This window comes from Choloepus didactylus, chromosome 14 (assembly GCF_015220235.1).
Source record: "Choloepus didactylus isolate mChoDid1 chromosome 14, mChoDid1.pri, whole genome shotgun sequence".
Classification (NCBI taxonomy): Eukaryota; Metazoa; Chordata; class Mammalia; order Pilosa; family Megalonychidae; genus Choloepus; species Choloepus didactylus.
Window position 1 is genome coordinate 17,647,488 of NC_051320.1, and position 12,558 is coordinate 17,660,045.

Sequence of the window (12,558 nt, forward strand, 5' to 3'; positions counted from 1 at the left end):
CTGGCCACACCTTAATTAAACATAACGTCTTAAAAAATTCCTATTAACAATGTGTTCACACCCACAGAAATGGACTACGATTGAAAACACATTTTTTGGTGTTTTGCTTTTTTTTAACCATAATTCAATCTACTACAATGACATTCAATATTTTTGGGGGGAAGTCCACACGGTGGAATGTGAGTCTGGTGCTCAGGCCAAATCAGCAAGATGGTTGGGAATGTTTTATATTTACCACCAATGTCTGCCTACAGTTTTCCTGCATAGAAAAGAAAGAAAAGCCAGTGTCCCACGGGGTTTGTTGTAACTCACAGTGCCGAAGGACATTCATGATGCTAGTCTGGGCATCCAGCACATGCTGAGCACCTACTGTGTGCATGGTCATGAGCCATAAACAGTGGGAGGAGTCACTGATGATCTGTGAGCTTCATGGGAATTGCTGACTAGGGGAGGGAATGGCATGCAGGGGTCTACCTGGGATGAAGCCAGTTCCCTCTCACAGCCTGCCTGGCCTGATTGTACCTTCTCCTTGCATGGCTTATAGCTCTTGATGGCTTTGACCACGTTACAATTTCACATTAGTTTGAATGATCCTTGTATTAACCATCAGACTGTTAACTCCCCAATGGCAACACTTCGTCTATTCTTGCTCTATTCTTGTTCGTGGCTCTCTTTCCAATGACTAGCATAGTTCTTGGCACACAGAATATGCTCAACAAATAACATCATAAATGTAATATTGCTACAGTGATATATATATATTATCTTTAAAATTAAAGTAGATGTACAAGTCATGTGCTGTGAGAGCACAAAGGAAAAATTCACCACTGTCATCCAAACCATTAAAAAATAAAACCTACCACTTGGGAATCAAAAGCTTCTTCAAGGCCTCAACAATGTGTGTATCTGTTAAGACTCCAGTGGTTGCAGAGCTCTGTAAGTTAGGCATATGAATTGTCCTTATCTCCCAGGTCTTTTTGAGGCCTAAATGTAGAGGTTGGGTGCAGGGTATCTATGGGTGGTAGCTGTGAGGTTTCTAAAGCCTTCAGATCGTTCCGCTCCTTTGAGTCCTCCATGCTAATTAGGAAGTAGACTATATATAGACATTACTGCTCTTCTCAAAACACATTCTTAAATTCTGCCTCTTACTCTCAGCAGACAGCCTCACCTCATAAGTCAGTGAGAAAGCGTAGGTCGTCAGTGTGCTTTCTGGAACTTCCCACTCCCTACTCAATTTCTCTGCATTCACATCCATCCTCCGAGCCTGACCTCCAGCCAGCCTCCTTCCAGCCCAGGCCAGCCTCCCCAAGGTGGCCTCCTCTTCTTTGTCCCATGGGTCATCTCCTCCTTGCTCCAACCCTTCCCAGGAGTATCTTTAATTCCTTAGGTCCGTTTCATGATCCCCCTCTGTCTATGGCTGTTTTCCCCTGTAGGGGCTTTCCTGGATTGCTATAAACGCCTCCTAATCTATCCCTTGTCCCTGATTCCCTCTTCCACTCCTCAGCCAGAGGAGTCTTAGATGCAGGACCCCAGGGTTTCCTGATGTACCAGCTCTGACTCTCCCACTCTTCACTCTTTCCAGAAATATTATCAGGATATAAGCGAATACAAGTCATAGTAAATCCTCTGTAGTTCCTCTCTCCCTCCCACCCTTGTTTCCTTCCTTTTTAAAGTAAATAATTTGTATATGTGAGTGTTTATAAATAGCACCAGATTCTTTGGGGTACATCTTGCAGCAGAGAGGACATGCTGGTGCTGGAGACCCCGTGACCCAGTCAAAGTCTCACCTCTTTTGTCTGCTCCTCTTTGTTTCCCTTTTCTCTGCTCTTGTCAGCCCCCTGGGACGTGGTCTCGCTTCCTCTCCCCTGCTTCACCCCCACTTCCCTGCTCTCTGGGTTCTGCTCCGGGCATCCCTTGGAAATGGCTCTCCTTGGGTTCACCAGTGACCCCCTTGTTGCCACTGCCAGCGTATTCCTTCCTTTTTCAGTGTTTACTGCTTTTGACAACATTGACATTGCTGTCTCTTGGATTTTCCTGCCATATTCCCCTTGTTTTTCTCACGGTGCTCAGACTGCTCCTTTTAGTTGTTGTCTCCCACTTGGATGCATTGTCTGCTGTTTTTCCTTTGAGTGCTGGTGTCCTGGGTCTTCTGTCCTCAGCTTATTATTATTCTCCAAGCGCTACAAGCTTTCTCGGGGTGCCCTGACTCACTTGCATGGTTTACTTATGTGCCCAGCCTAGCAGGCCCCTCACAAGCTCCAGAATTCTCCATCCAGTGACCTCTTCACAGCTCCAACTGGAAGCCAGAGGCAGACAACTCACACTGGACATGTCCCAAACAGAACCACCACCCCCTCTTCCCCTCTAGTCACTCAATTGTGCTTGTCCCGACTCCTCTACTTCTTGTCCCATCCAGTTCAGTTTATGGTTTGTCTGTATTTTTCAGTTTTTAAAACAAAGTGTCATTATCAACAGATATATTAAAATAAGCTGGGATGGGCTGGATATTTCTCCATCGTAGGCTTCCAGCTTCTGCCCTGGACTTGCCCAGACCTGCTGAGAGCTGGGAGCAGGAGTGCCCATGGAGGGCCTCACCCCCACCATCCCACAGGAGGGCCTTGCCCCCACTCCTGTCTGTGCCTTCAGGGACCTTGCATGTAGATGATAGCCCCATTGCCACGCTCTAGCACCTCCCCACAAGGGTGCTCCTTGGAGCCATGGATGCATAACCCAGCAGTGGGGTCTGCCCTTGGGAAGGAAACCCAGAGGATGCCTGGCAGGCGTGGGAAGCAGACTTGGGGCCATGTGTGCAGGGAAATCAGGGGTTCCAGGTGTCTAGACTGGGGTGAGGGCTTTGGGTGTGAATGCTCCCTTGGTCCCGTGGCTTCTCACCCATGGGGAGGGCACAGCCAGGAGGACCAGGTGCTTCCAAAGCTTGGGGCCCAGAGCAGGGCCACAGGTCTCACCAGAGTAGTGAGAGATGTGTGGGCGGACGGGAGTCTCGCTTTAACATGTAGATAAATCTGGATGATTTTTTTCATACTCCTTTCCCAGCAGCGAGGCTGCTAAGACCTCCCTTTCCAGAGCAAAGCGGGGTGCTTGCTGATAAAACTAATTTCAGCTGGACACAGATAACTTGCAACAGCTCATTTCTTCCAGTAGCGAGGGGTGGTGGGAAACTTGTTGGGTGTTGCCTCCCCCGCAAGCCACTAACTGCAACATCTAGTGGGGCTGGGGCTTACATCCTGGGCTGTGGAATGCAGGAATCCTCCAGGCTGCCTCTCGGGCTGGGGTCAGTGGCAAACATGGGAAATTACAGGTCAGGCTTTGTGAGCTATGCATAGGAATTAGAGGTTGAGTTCTGTTGTAGAACCTGTAGTGTAGCCAGAATACTTTTTGTGCTGTGGTTTGGATGTTTATTATATGGCATAAATCTACAATTATCTGTTTATTTGTGGTTTGGTTAACATTTTTATATCTTGCAATAAGACTTTCTGTAGTGCTGATTTTAAAAACTGAAAGTGTGCTTTTAACAAATATTAACTGCTGAATTTCTTTTCTTAAGACCGCCAGTAATGAACCTATAACCTACACAAGGCATTTGCCCACATTTACTAGCTACCGAGGCAGCCATCATGACATCTCTCACCACAAAGCAGAAGACATAAATGTGGCTGAGGACACATCAGCAACTTCCTTAAAAGTCGGTTGTAACTTTAAGAAGACAGTGCCCAGATGGAACCACTTAACTTGTGCCACTGCGGAGGTGCACACACGTATCACCCTGTGAAACGTGACTTTTCATTCAGATCGGATGACCTCGTGTTTTAGTTTCCTTGGCTGCTCAAGCAAATACCATACAAGAGATTCGCTTAAGCAATGGGAATTTATTAGCTCACAGTTTTGTGGCTAAGAGAAAGTCCAAATCAAGGCCTCATCAAGGTGATGCTATCTTCCTGAAGCCTGTGGCATGCTGGAGCTGGTTGCCAGCCATCCTTGGTCCTGGGCTCCTCTGCCATGTGGCAACACACGTGGTGGCCTCTCCTGGTCTCTACATTCTCTTCCTTGTTTGGTTGAATTTCAGTTTATTGCTTCCTGTGGCTTTCTCTCTGCATATTTGTCTGAATTTCACTCTGCTTATAAAAAGACTCCTGTAATAGGATTAAGCCCATCCTGATTGAGGTGGGCCGCACTTAACTGAAGTAACCTCATCAAAAAGTTCTTCTTAACAATGGGTTCACACCTACAAGAATGGGCTAAGTCTAAGAACATGTTTTTCTGGGATACATACAGCTCCAAACCACCACACTGCACTTCTAAATTAATTTTACTCATTTTATGTTCCAAATCTGCTTGGAAGGAATAAAGTGAAAGCTGTTATTAGTGCTATTAATAGAAGAACAATGTTCCCAAGAGTTAAAGGATGCTTCAAATAGAAAATCAGTAAATTCCAATAACAGTTCAATTTTTTTCTCACTCAAATCATAGAATCAAAATAAAGCTTTTGAAATTTTGTTCTGTTTAAAGTGGAAATCTGACATTGTTGTGAATACTATTGAAAATTCGATTAAACAGTTCAATGCTGAAGATAAAATTATTTCTTTTGTGATGATAATATGAATGCAAATTTTGATGGAGCACAGTAATATGATAAAAACAAGGTTCTTACTTAAATCATGAAAACTCTGGAGCAGAAATTTCTTGAAATTGGTTGTGGGGAACACAATTTATAATGTCATCCAAAGAAGTGTAATATTCTACCAGGCTAAATAGAGCTGTCATTGTCAACTGCTACAATTATTTTTATATATACACAGAATAGCTGAACTATAAAATATGATGAAACTATTGTTGATTAAAAATAAGTGTTCACAATTGCTCTCTTTAAAGCTGCTCACCATCAATCAAATTGTAGAATGTTTGAGGCTTCAAAGAACTATTTGTAAATCAAACCACAAACATAGCTAACTTTTATTCAGTCCTCTGAAGTTTGGTTGCATTTTGTTTAACATCAGAAAATTTTAATCAAAGTGTGCAATGAGTTAAATACCACAAACTTCAGCTTTTGAAGCTTGCAGATTACAGATGTGAATATAGCATACCTTGGAGATATTGCAGGTTTGGTACCAGACCACTGCAATAAAGTGAGTCATGTGAATTTTTGATCTCCCAGTACATATAAAAGGTATGTTTACATTATACTGTAGTCTATTAAGGGTGCAGAAATCATTATGTAAAAAAAACAAAAAACAAAAAACCCAATGTACATACCTTAATTTAAAAATACTTTATTTCTAAAAATTGCTAACAATCATCTGAGCCTTCAGTGAGTTGTGATCTTTTTGCTGGTGGAGGATCTTGCCTCAATGTTTATGGCTGATGACTGATCAGGGTGGTGGTTGCTGAAGGCTGGGGTGACTGTGGCAATTTCTTAAAATAAGACAACAGTGAAATTTGCCACATCGTTGACTCTTCCTTTCAGGACAGATTTCTCTGTAGCATGCAATGCTGTTTAATAGCATTTTACCCACAGTAGAACTTTCCAAATTGAAGTCAATCCTCTCAAACCCTGCCCCTGCTTTATCAACTAAGTGTAGGTAATATGCCAAATCCCTTGCTGTCATTTCAACAATATTCACAGCATCTCCACCAGGAGTAGATTCCTGGTGAGAAAGAAACCACTTTCTTTGCTCATTCATATGAGGCAACTTCTCATCTGGTGAAGTTTTATCATGAGATTGCAGCACTTCAGTCACATCTTTAGGTTCCACTTCTAAATCTAGTTCTCTTGCTATTTCCAAACTTCACCCTTTTCTTCTGCAGCTTCTTCACTTTTCTCATCTTTCATAGAATTGAAGAAAGTTGAGGCCTTGCTCTGGATTAGGCTTTGGCTTAAGGGCATGTTGTGGCTGGTTTGATCTATCCAGCCCACTGAAGTTTCTCCATATCAGCAATAAGGCTGTTTTGCTTGCTTATCATTCATGTGTTCACTGGAGTGGGACTTTTAATTTCCTTCAAGAACTTTTCCTTTGCATTCACAATTTGGCTAACTGTTTGGCGCGAGAGGCCTTGCTTTCAATTTATCTTGGCTTTTGACAGGCCTTTCTCACTGAACTTAATCATTTCTAGCTTTTGATTTAAAGTGAGAGATGTGCAGCTCTTCCTTTCACTTGAACACTTAGAGGCCATTGTAGTGTTATTAGCTGTTGTGTCTGAGGGAATAGGGAGGCCTGAGGAGATGGAGGCAGACACGGAAGAGCCAGTCTGTGGAGCAGTCAGAACACACATAGTATTTATTGATTAAGTTTGCCAAGAAAATTATAATAGTAACATCAAAGACCACTGACCACTGATCACTATAATATAATAATAATGAAGAGTTTGAAAAATTGCGAGAAGTACCAAAATGTGACACTAGGTGAGCACATGCTGTTGGAAAAACGGCACCAATAGACTTGCTTGATGCAGAGTTGCCATAAACGTTCAATTTTTAAAGAACACAATATCTGTGAAGTGCAATAAAGCAAAGCACAATAAAACGAGGCATGCCTGTACCTGAAATTTTATTTTTTTATTTTTTTATCTTCATTTTATTGAGATATATTCAAATACCACGCAGTCATACAAAACAAATCGTACATTCGATTGTTCACAGTACCATTACATAGTTGTACATTCATCACTTAAATCAATCCCTGACACCTTCATTAGCACACACACAAAAATAACAAGAATAATAATTAGAGTGAAAAAGAGCAATTGAAGTAAAAAAGAACACTGGGTACCTTTGTCTGTTTGTTTCCTTCCCCTATTTTTCTACTCATCCATCCATAAACTAGACAAAGTGGAGTTTGGTCCTTATGGCTTTCCCAATCCCATTGTCACCCCTCATAAGCTACATTTTTATACAACTATCTTCGAGATTCATGGGTTCTGGGTTGTAGTTTGATAGTTTCAGGTATCCACCACCAGCTACCCCAATTCTTTAGAACCTAAAAAGGTTTGTCTAAAGTGTGCGTAAGAGTGCCCACCAGAGTGACCTCTCGGCTCCTTTTGGAATCTCTCTGCTACTGAAGCTTATTTCATTTCCTTTCACATCCCCCTTTTGGTCAAGAAGATGTTCTCCGTCCCACGATGCCAGGTCCACATTCCTCCCCGGGAGTCATATTCCACGTTGCCAGGGAGATTCACTCCCTTGGGTGTCTGATCCCACGTAGGGGGGAGGGCAGTGATTTCACCTTTCAAGTTGGCTTAGCTAGAGAGAGAGGGCCACATCTGAGCAACAAAGAGGCATTCGGGAGGAGGCTCTTAGGCACAACCATAGGGAGGCCTAGCCTCTCCTTTGCAGCAACCGTCTTCCCAAGGGTAAAACCTATGGTAGAGGGCTCAACCCATCACACCACCAGTCCCCTATGTCTGTGGTCATGTTAGCAACCATGTACCTGAAATTTATTCCCACAAAAGCATAGAGTTGCTGGACAAACAAAATGATGACATTTCAATTGGTTTACAACTTTTGATTCTGAAATTCTAGAATGTGCTTTGGAACATCTGAACTTCTGGGAAGGATGGCCTGAAGAAAGTCCTAGTTTTTAGTGGATGAATGTACATAACTGAAGTTGAGAAGACCTATATTCTTCTATTGTCTAGATGTGGTCAAACATTCAAAAAAATTATCAACAGAATGAACTAATTTGATGAGTTTTGTCTTCTATAAATATATGCTGATGAGAAGTACCAAATGGAGGCAACAAGATAGTACTGGTGAACATATTTGTTCTGAAATATTTACACATTTAGATATAAAAAACATTAGGATTGAGCATGCCCTTCATTTAGCAGAATTTCCTCTACAGGTACCTCAGCAACTATACAGAGGGTAGTTTCCCATTTAAAAATATGATGGTCTATGAGACCAAGGGAATAGATACCTATTTGGTACAGGATCTAAATTTTCTAAACGGTACAACTCTATAGTCGATTTGTTCAAACACCACAATTGCATGGAACTTTGAATAGGAAGTGAGATACGGTAGGTTAGTATAGGCTGGAGTGAAATAGTGACACATCCTAGAGTAATTTGGGCAGATAATAAAAAACATATTTACAGCCTCCCCCTCCCCAGCCCCGAGGATCTGGGGGAAGGTGTGGATGTGTTGGACATCCTCACCTGGACTGGTGTTGATGTTGTCATAAACACTGGGACTGGAGGTTTGATGTGCTGAGCCCTCGAGCAAGGGACTTGCCCTTATGAAGCTCATTACCACAAAGGAGAGTCTAAACTTGTATGTAATGGTGCCTAAGATTCTCCCCCTGAGTACCTCTTTGTTGCTCAGATGTGGCCCTCTCTCTCTCTAACTGAGCCATCTCGACAGGCGAACTCGCTGCCCTCCCCCTTATGTGGGACCCGACTCCCAGGGGTGTTAATCTCCCTGGCAACGCAGAGTATGACTCCCGGGGATGAATGTGGACCCGGCATCGTGGGACTGAGAGTATCTTCTTGACCAAAAGGGGGACGCAAAATGAGATGAAATAGTTTCAGTGGCTGAGAGATTCCAAATGGAGTCGAGAGGTCACTCTGGTGGACATTCTTATGCACTATATAGATAACACCTCTTAGGCTTTAATGTATTGGAATAGCTAGAAGTAAATACCTGAAACTACCAAACTCCAACCCAGCAGTCTGGACTCCTGAAGACAATTATATAATAATGTAGATTACAAGGGGTGACAGTGTGATTGTGAAGACCTTGTGGATCACACCCCCTTTATCTAGTGCATGGATGAGTGGAGGAATGGGGATAAAAACTAAAGGACAAACGGGGTGGGATGGGGGGATGATTTGGGTGTTCTTTTTTCACTTTTATTTTTTATTCTTGTTCTGGTTCTTTCTGATGTAAGGAAAATGTTCAGAGATAGATTGTGGTGATGAACACATAACTGTGACTTCTTTATTTTCTAAAGCACTTGGCTTTTTTCCCTTCACACTGCCTTTGTCAGCTCTTATCCTGTCTCAGTTCTGGCAGTAGGTCTATGGGTAAAAACCCTCTTTTAATACAACATGTCTCTAGACTTTGACCTCAGCTTAGATGCTACTGTCTGCAGGAAATCTTTGCTTTCAGTTGAATATTTGGTGTGTTGCTCTTTATTACGAACATACATACAAAATAAACCTCACCTAATTCAGATTACCTAAATCACTTTAAAAACCAGCTGAACACAAAAACTCATTCAAACAGGCAAAAAATTTTCAATCTCAATGTTTTCGGACAGAGATTTAAACCCAGAAAATGGGTTCTCTCATTGTTTGCCACATGTAACACCACCAGGATCTTGACTATAAATAAAATCACACTTCTCAGCTTATACCTTATCATAAAATAAGATGACAACATGCACTGTGAGTGCATGTTTGCCAGTGAACAGACCATCTTCCAAGTAGAATTGCTCAGAATCGCCTTCAGGTCAAACTTCTCAAATATCTAGGAATATCTAGAAATGTCTAGGAATAGCCCAGTGGAACAGAATAATAGATTCCAAGTGAAGTGATAAGGCTTTCTCCCACTGAAATCTGTTTTTTTTGTGGTATTTGGTTATCATTTATTCTTTTTTTAATTCAATTTTGTTGAGATATATTTGCATACCATACAATCATCTAGAGTATACAGTTGTTCACAGTATCATTATATAGTTGTGCAATTAATTTTTGAACATTTTCATTACTGCAAAAAATCGCTTATTCTTAATAGTATATTACATGTCATTTTTAGCACCTGCTCTGAATTTTGACTTTTACATTTATTTTTTGGTAAGGATTGAGAGCAGTTCTATATTGCTGGGTTTCAGCTCTGAAGTAACAGTATCTTATTCCTCCCTTGTACATTTCAGTTCTTGGTAATTAAATGGTTGTCAGATTTAGGAAGAATCAGATATATATCTGCTGTTTATAAATCTCTTTAGGAAAAAGTATTTGGACAAATCATCTGCATTGCTTGCACTTACCATAATGTCTGTGCCTGTGGAAATTACCACATTGATTTGTGTAAAACGTCAGTAGTTTCAGGCCTATATAAACCAGAGGATTTTGGATTTCTCTTCATTGACTTTTTTTCCTAATAGTTTCTAAAATGCTGAAGACATTTTAAACTCAGTTGTCATGAAGATATGTTTGTGAGGAAACCAACAAACCCACAGTTGAGACTCATCAAATTGGAAGTGGGCAATGGTCCATTATAGAATCTATTTATTTATTTTCTTATCCCATTCCCCACTCACACATCTGCTCATCAACCACTTATTGAGTTGCTTGCTAGGGGTTCCATGCTGCTTCATAGGCCCTAAGAAGGTATAGGATATTTAACTTAGAGCTGGTACTTCATGAGCCAGTAATCTAATATGGGACTTGCCATTGAAAATAATAAGTAAAAATAAAATATACAAATAAATTATCTCTCTTCCATTGAGGCCCAAGGTCAGTAAGCTTGGCCTGTCTCTTCACTTCTGTTGAAAGAGTGAGATCTTCGCTCTTATCTTGACCTGGGTTTGAATCTAACTTCCTCCATTTTCTAGCAGGATGATCTTTACCAAAAGACCAAATTACTTAACTTGTCTTTCCTCTGCTTTTCCATCTCTAAAACGGTGATGGTGATGGTGGTGGTGGTGGTGATGGTGGTGGTGGTAAGATAATAGTTATGTCACAGGGTTTTTTGTAAAAACAGAAATGCATTTAAAGTACCTGGCACTTATAGGCATTCAACAAATGTTAAATGAATAAATACTAAGGGAATTCAGAGACAGAGAAAATTGTTTCCACCTGGGCTAAATAGAGAGGGCTTCTGACGTGGCCAGTTTATCTTGGAAAACCTGGTGGTGGGGGCACACTTTGAAATAGGAAATCACCCCTCTCCCCACCTTTGTAAATGCTTGTCTATTTCTCCTTCCTCATGCTCAAGTGCACCAGGCCAGCTTCCATGCTTGTTGTGTCCTTTTCACTCACAGTCTTCAACGCCAGGCTGCGAGGAAGGGCTCCCAGGCAGCACTGAGGAGGGCAAGTGGGAGGAAGTGTGTGGAGGTGCAGGGGACATGGATGGTGGATGCCCCTGGTGCAGGTGGCTCTTTGCACAGAGCAGCCAGTCTCAGTGAAGGAGGTGTGTGTAGATCATTCTTCTCCCCAGACAACCTTCATTTCTCTCTAGCTGAACAGACAACAGGTTGATCCAAAACAGAACCAAATGTTTGAAAGAATTATGACATATCAGTCGAGCACCCCAAGTTCATCTGGATGAGAATGCCTAGGCACCCTCTTGTGTTGACAAAGCCACGACATCTGCAGGGCCTGAAAGGGGAGGATCAGAGGGGAGCCAAGAGGGCCATTACTTGAGTGAGTATGAAATGGATCCAAATGGAAACAAAGTACCTTTTCTATTGGCCACATCTTCCTGACCTGCTAGTAGGAATGAAACTTCTCTGGTGTGACGCAGGTAAGGGTATTTTCCAGGTTATAAACAACTAATTTATGATTACCCCATAAATAGGAATGATTGGTTGGGGACTGCTTTCCCTCAAATTTCCTAGAACCACTGTTTGCATTTCTCTCTGTTCAGAAAGCACCTAGCCCGCCTGGACAGTGTGGTGTACCCCTTTTTACAGCTCAATAAATTGAAGCTCAGGCAAACCTCTCACACATCCTTCTTTCTTCCTCTACATCTTTCGACTCTTGCCCAATTAGAGCAGAAACATTAATACTAGTTTTTCTACCATAAGTTTGATGGCCTGGAATTAAGCAAAGAATACAAGGGGTTTCTGTCTTCAGTGAGTTTAAAATCTAAAGTAGAAAGTCATTTACTTCTCCTTTACCTCTGTCTGTCTATCAACTCCTCATGAAGTGAAACAAGGTGAGAAAACCCGATCTGACTCAAGAGAAAGTTACCCGTTTGTTATAATACCAAAATGAAAAGTCAGATTCACAAATTTCTTTTTCTTTCATTTATTTGTTCTCTCTTGCTCTCTCTTTACCATTTATAGCAGCTGGTCTGTTTATACACTTTGGCCTTATTTGTATGATCATATCCTATTTTTTGGTTATGCGGTGGTATGGGGAAAAAAAATGCGTGCATGCAGGGTGGGCAACCTCTTTGTCTCTCATCTGCCTTATCCTTGTCCCTGGGAAATCAGATCTCCACAAGGAAGCACTAAGATCACAGCACGTGCTAGCAAATGCATAGAGCCGCTTGCAATCTCTCTCCTGAGCTGCCATTTCCTGACGATCTAACATATCAGTGAGGTCTTTTTTTGCAGTGCTGGCAGGATCAGAAGTCGGCAAAGACAATTCTGCTTCCATTTGTATTGTGAAATAATTGTCCTATCTACATGATAATGCACACATGTATTCCTGCTAAATTATCTACATCCTAAGCATTCATTCATGCCCCAAAGAAGATGATGAATGTGCCAGATGTGCCCCTGTGGTGGTGAGATCACTAAGCCAGGTGGGGCAGTGCAGCTTGCTAGCAATCTAGGTGGCTTTTTTTCAGGAGGAGTCATTCTTCCGGCTCCTGC